This window comes from Gavialis gangeticus, unplaced genomic scaffold (assembly GCF_001723915.1).
Source record: "Gavialis gangeticus isolate Ggan-Ray unplaced genomic scaffold, GavGan_comp1, whole genome shotgun sequence".
In the NCBI taxonomy this organism is placed as follows: Eukaryota; Metazoa; Chordata; order Crocodylia; family Gavialidae; genus Gavialis; species Gavialis gangeticus.
Genome location: NW_017729034.1, coordinates 73,486,069 through 73,493,112, shown reverse-complemented (window position 1 = coordinate 73,493,112; position 7,044 = coordinate 73,486,069). Strand labels below are relative to the sequence as shown.

Below are 7,044 nucleotides of genomic sequence, written 5' to 3'. Positions count from 1 at the left end.
CTACCTTTCCTCCCTGTCCTGTCCCTCCTGTACAGCCTACAACCAGATAAGTTTTGGCACCTTATGCAGACAATAAGAAAATTAAATGATGTTAATGATGATCAGTGGGCATGTCTACATGAGACTCTGACTGCGCAGTAGCCAAAAAATACTGCACAGTAGCATGTCACAGCATGGACAGTGCTAATGCATTACTGAGCAGTATTGTTAGGTTATTGTGCAGTAGCATCAACTAAAAGATGCTTGCTGGAACTACTGCACGATAACTATGGTTACTGTGCATTTATTTAGTACTTGCTTATACAAGTAGTAAATAAATTAACAGTAATTACTGTGCAGTAGTGTCTCATCTAGCCATGTCCAGTGACTACAGAATAATACGCACAGGAAATTCAAAAAGAAAAGTTAATGCTTAGCTGTTCTTTTAGTACAGAAAATGCATATGGGTGCGTCAAGTGGGCCCTATTCAATTTGAATTCAGATTTGGCCCAAATCAGGGACACTGATTTGATTCGTTGATTTGGATCACTGTCCCTGATTCAATTCAGCCGAATCTGAAGATTCGATGCCGATTCAGAGAATCAGCAACTCAGACATAGACACAGCTTTAAAAGTTTTTTCTACATACTTCGAGGTACTAGCACGGTTCGTGAATGCTGTGGTGCTGGAGCACATGGAGCATCCCACAGGAGAGCAAGGGGGTGGTCCTCCACGTGCTCAGCAGCAAATCCAGTCCACTTCCAGGTCCATCAGGGAGCCTCCCCCACACCCTGGCTTGGTGATCAGCTGCAGGGGAACCCCAAGTAACCACCCCAGACCCAAGAGGCACCAGTCACCAAGCTGGGGAGTGGGGAGCGCGCTCTCCAGTGGACCCAAAATGGACCAGAACAGCTTCTGGTCCACTTCTGTGTCTGCTGCCAAGTGTGCTGGGGAGCCTCCTCCGCTCCTGTGGGACACTTCATGTGCCCCAGAATCACAGCATTCACAAGCTGCCTGCTACCTAGAGGTATGTAGAACAGATATTTGAAGATATGTCTATGTCCAAATTGCTGAATCTTCCCGAATCGATTCAGAGGGTTCCAATTTGATTCAGTGAGATTAAAGGGTCCTCTCATTCAATTTGGATTCAAAGATTTGGCCACCGAATTGGGTCAAATCTCCGTTGAACTGAATCAGGGACTGAAGCTTTGCACAGCCCTGAAAACGCAGACTACTCTTTATTAATGAAAAATGGAACTTAAAAAGCATCCTATCCAAATTGTCTCTTGACCCAATAACCTTTTAAATATGACACCCTAAAATTATTGGAACTTAGAAGAACTTGATGGGTGCTTCAAGAAGAACTTGATGGGTCACACTTCCCTGCAAAACACCCTGGGCATTACTGTTTCAGTGCTGGTCCATCATGCACTTAATCGGTTTTAGGGGATATCCACTTTGCCATGGGAAAGGGATATAACCACTGTATCTTGGTGTCAAACTCTTGCACAAAAAGCTGCATACTGTAAAGTAAAAGGAAACTAACTCTAACAATAAAGCTGTTTAGAAATGCTATCACAGCCTTATTTTCCTAGACTGCAAAACCCGTTAGGACCAAATAAAAAAACTAAAGCAACCTCACTGAATTGGATGCAGATATCATGACCCCAGTGTCAGAAACAGAGGACACCAACTTACATTCTCCGGTTGCTTCTACAATTGACAATTTGTGCTAGTGCATACGTTTGTTATTGAAAGGTTAAGGGCATAGAAGTGACAGTAGACACTATCCTGACATGTTTTTAAGCCAAAGAAGAAACACTGCCACAAAAACTGAGGAGAAGTACTTTGCTGCTGCTTCTGAAACACCGGTTCATATTGATTAGAACCAATTCCTGGGAAAGGTAAAATAAAAGCAGTTGTACTAGCTTTTCCTATCATTTCAACTCTGACTTTCTGTAAATGAGAAATGGGTATCCCATTCTGTAGATGGGTTCAATGGTCTTAAGTCTGACTGTAAGATATTTCTTTACCATTTGCAAAATTCAGTGCAATTGGCAATCTATACTGGAAGAACACAGTGCCAAATGTGAACATCTTGGTTCATTGTTAGAGAGGGGTGCGAGGAATACAGACTATTTGTCTGGTCTAAAACTAATGCTTGTGTTCTCACACTGTTCCCACAGCTCTGGCTTTTCCAATAATTCACTACAAAACACAAAGGAAAACATGAGTCAGTGAATACAAAACGCAAAGCTTAAATATTTGTGAAATGTTACCCAAAACATGATAATTTTCTCTCCTGCCACCAGATGTAGCTGTGGTGCAAATACAGACAAACATTTCGTAAAGGTTCCCTCCAGTCCTGTCATTGGGTGGCAGAGCTGGTAGACTGCTGTTCTTGGCAGAAGTACTCTTGCTCTTATCAAATCTCTCTGTGAAGATTTTGTTTTGCAAAAAAGTAAATAAAATCTTCCTCTCTGATAATTAAATAACATAAACCAGCTCTGTTAAATATGCCCTGTCTTCATAACAGTAAATTAAAGATCACAATCACTCCATCATTTCCACTTTTAATTGTCCCAATTTTGTCAAGATGGTTCAAGTTTTAATGCTTTATGAAGACTAAAACCTCAGTCTTACAAACTTCAGTTGACCTGTTTCCTTCATCCACCTTTTCTAGAACCTTAAATAACTCATTAAAAACTATAGTATCTTATGTTTTTAATTCTATACTTCCACGCATGTGGTGAACAAGTGGCATCAGATGCTTACCACATCACTTCACATAGCTTTACAAGTGAGGATAGCTTTTATGGCAGACCATTTTGCTATCAGAGCTGAAACTATGCAATAAGTATCCATAAAGCTTAATGTTTGTGTGTCATCTCTACTTACAAACCTAATCCTTTTAAACCAAAGCACTGCTAGAATGACCGGGGTCAAAGCACAGAAAGCGAACAGCACTCTCTAACTCAGTGGTTCCCAACCTTTTTTATACTGCAGACCAGCAGGAGTAGGATGGGGTGCATGGAGCTGGCTGCCTCCCTCCAGGGGCTGCCCTGCTACCCAGCTTTAACCCTGCACGTGATTGCCCAGGCAGACAGACGAGGGTTCGAGTTACGACAACCTGGAAGCCAACCGCTCGCAACCCAGTATCAGTGGCTGGGAACCTCTACTCTAGCTCACTGCAGTTCTTATCTCCCTCTCCTTTCGCTCTCCTTCAAGGTCTGACAAGCAGCTGCTCTTCTGCATATGGCAGTCACAGCTTCAGGAAGTTCTGTAGGTCAGTCAAAAAACACTGCAGCTGCTTAAAAGCATGCTAGCAAGACAGATGCTCAAGGTTTTCCAGCTGTCCTGATATCTTCAGTGTGGTTGCTCCTCATCCATCCACAAATCTGGCTACTTTCTCCTCCCCAATCCCTTGTATACTACTCCCCTAGACTGCACTGGGAACCATAAGGATAGGGAGAATTCCCCTTTCCTTTATTTAGAACTTCTGTGCAAGCTCTCAGTGAAAGTCCAAGACCTCCTCTGCTAAAGCTTAGTTCCATCAAAGGGATTTATGAGCACAAAGCCTAACTCCTGTATGGTGGCCTGTTTGTGTCAGTGGGACACTACTTATGAAAGAGTTTGTGTTGGCAGATCCCTTGCAGGTTAAGAAATTTACACAGCTCCCTTATCTGGCAATTGAAATAAGTGTAGTGACCAGAGTTAGCATCCTATGATACTAATGCATTAATATCAGGTATCTGTGGTATCAGTCAGAGTTACCACATTTTCTTAAAGAACTGAAAATACTGCAGAGTGGGAAGAAGATGGTAGCAGGGCCAGCTTAGTGAACTGCAGGTCTCTAAGCTTAAGGCAGGAGGGTAAAAAAATAAAAAATTAGAGCAGTATGTTTGTTCTCCAATCTGTTCAGCTGCCAAAGGAGAGATCTGGCTGGTCTGTTAGTTGCAAATTCAGCCCACACTTGCTGGCATTGAGAGAATCAATGGGTTTTTTTTGGAAGATTAGCAATGGATAGTAATTGCTCTGTCAGAAAATAAAAGCTTCTCTGAATTCATAGGTTCAGGTCAAAAGAGTCAACTTGCAGCCAAGTTCCAAAACCCCTATTTAAATGCCTGCATTAGTAGCCTGGGTTTTCAGAACCGCTGATCACCCACAAATATCACTGAAGCCAAAGAAAGCTGCAGGTACTTAGCATATTAAAGTTGAGTACCTAAATAAAATATCCTAAGTATGTTTGTAGGAGACTAGCTGTAGCCAGCCAGATTTGAAATGTTGGCCTTCTTTTTCAGCTTTAATAGTTTTATACGCAAAATTCAAGCATAATAGTAACTTCCCCTAGACAGGTTGTCTACCAATTAAATTTGATTTATTTGTCTGATGCCACATTCCACAATAAAATACACTAAACAGGGTAACATTTTAACAGACCATTTTGTAGTGCCTGTATCTCTGCTCACATAATAACAATATTTTTTTCACAACTAACTTGTTCCCCTGAAACAAGTATGTTTAAGAGCAGATCCTGGTCAAAAAGATTATGTCTAAGAGCACCAGCAAAACTAGAGCTAACAAAGTACTAGCAAATAAAGTTAAATAAATAAATGTTACAGTCTCCTGTCATAGCTCCCAAGGGTCCAGAGAGTTGCTTTCTAAACCTCAGAAGATGCTTTTGTTGATAGTCAACACCTGCATCTATTTTACGTTGAAGGCACAGCCAAAAATGCCAGGAGCAATCCAAAAAAATCAAAGAAGACTTGCCTCAGAAATACTTTCTGTATTCAGAAGAAACACCTTGTTTTAGTCACAACATTTTTCATCTCTAGCATGCTTCTGGTTTTGCACCTCAGATATTTTAAACATTCATATTGAGTACACTAGGTGAGATCAGGAGAAGGGAAAAAACCCATGATAGCAGTTAGTATTTTTAAATACCAATATTTGATTAGGCAAGAACAAGTATCAATCATAATCGTAACTGGGACCTACTAATTTCTCTAAGGTTTGAAAGTTAAAAACCTAATATAAACAATCTAAACAAATAAAAAAACACATCAGTGGGAAGCAATCACTTCAAACCACAGCATCAAAGACGGGTCTGCTTCATTCAGCATCTGAGGTCTATTCAGTATTGCCAGCTCTTATGACTTTTGGCATTGTTCTTAAAATCTATGCTGCAGGAAAAACTTAACTCTTTCTTTTATGTATCGATCTATCAATATAGATATAGACGAAAGAAAAAGTTTATTTTTTCAACATTCCCAAAGCGTAGACTTTAAGAACAATGCTAAAAGTCATGAGAGTTGGCAACTGCTAATTGCTCACAATGTAACCTGCACCTCTGTGCAATAGAACAATTATTTCTAAATGTCTCAGGTGAGAGCCTCTTAAAGGCCATTCACAACTTATTTTTCTCAGCCAACCATAACAACAGTTAATGGAAAGCAATTTCAAATACAGATAAAAAGATGACTAATGAGAAATATTCAGTTAATCTCTGAGGGACGCTGTGCTGTTGCGTGGACCTGAGGCATCAATGCCACTGTTGCCAGGAGGCGGTAAGTGCCTCAGTTCTGTCACTGTCATGTGTTGGGGCTCAGCCAACTCAACATGTTGTGCTTGTTGTTTGTCTGAGACCTTCCTAAGGAAAACAGCCCCACAGGGAGACTACCAGGCAACCACAAAATACAAAGTAAGGGGATAGACTAACAGCCATATCAATACCAAAGGATACCAATACAAGCTGTTAGGATGCAACTGTCAGGTCTGCAAGATTCTACTTATTCAGGGTAAAAGTTAAGGTAATTTAGCTAACATGCACCACTCTGGGACCATGCAGACTTAACAGTTAGACTATAACAGCTACTGCGTGCTCCTAAGCAGAAACCTCTCTCCCTTTAAAGATGTTTAAATGTAGGTAAAACCCCCACCCCACCTATATTACTGAGTTGGGCCAAATCTGACTGTTCATGCAAAAGTAGTTTGACTGAATAGGAGCAACCTAGTGCTTCTGATACAGCCAACAGCCAGATGAATGGAGTGCTGGGTCTCAGTGTGCAGGCAATGTAGATGGGTGTCCCTATCCTTTTCTCCCCCATTGTATCCCAAACACTGCCTGAAAGAGACTGCTTGAATTCAGGCATTTGCATCTTTCTTCTATGTTGTAATGGAAGGCTTTGCTTGTTTCTGCTTGCTCCCACAAGCAATCAAGCTGCGGAAGTTAAAAGAAATGGAGAGTGAACACCATAAGTTGAACCCAGGTGTTTGGATAGAAAAAAGCCAAAGGAAGTAGGGCCATAGCCCATGGAATTACTAGCAGAGGTAATATGAGGCAATTCAGAGTGGGGACCAAGGATGGAGTGGCGATATTGAGACTGATTAACAAGGGTAGGATGGACTGGGGTTTTTTTTCCCCTTAATTCTAGAAGGTGAGAGGGAAACTCCTGGCCATGGAGATTTATGTAGTTTGTCAGAGAAGCCAAGGACATTCTCTGTCCATTAGCATTTCAACAAGGGAAGCAGACACTTCTGCCAAATCTGCAGACACAGGGGACTCGCAGGTCATGGTCCATTAGCAAGGACAAACTGAAATGCCTGTGTGATCTTCACTGCTGACACTTAACACAATGCAACATATCTACACCATGTCGGGCTATGCTAAGGAGCACTGGTGTGAAAGAAAATACATCTTGCCTCTTGCTCCTACTCTGCATGTGCCAAGCGCCAAAAAAATGTAAGGCAGCTACTGAGAGAGGTCACGGCTGCTGTAATAAGCCTGCCTAAGTCTGAAAGCGATGCTGGGCATGTCAAAAAGGCAGCTATGCTATGCGTTTCAGCATTCAGCAGGATGAGTTTTCAGTGGTGCTCCCTAGCACAGTCCAATGTGTTATGGACATGCCACTGGGGTAGCAAGGTGTTTGTTCCCCATCTACTTGGCCCTTAATGAGCATACCAGAGGACTGCCCATCCTATGTAACATGAACCCTCTATCCCATTTTCTCTCTACAGAAACACACCAACAAGCAAGTTGCCTTTTTTTTTTTTTTTTTTTTAAAT

The 7,044-nt window shown here is 41.6% G+C and overlaps 1 protein-coding gene across 1 annotated transcript in view; it reads right to left on the bottom strand.

The window, feature by feature from the left end:
* TMEM242 (transmembrane protein 242) overlaps positions 1–7,044 on the bottom strand; it is a 48,846-nt gene that overhangs the window by 23,052 nt on the left and 18,750 nt on the right. The window lies entirely within an intron of this gene.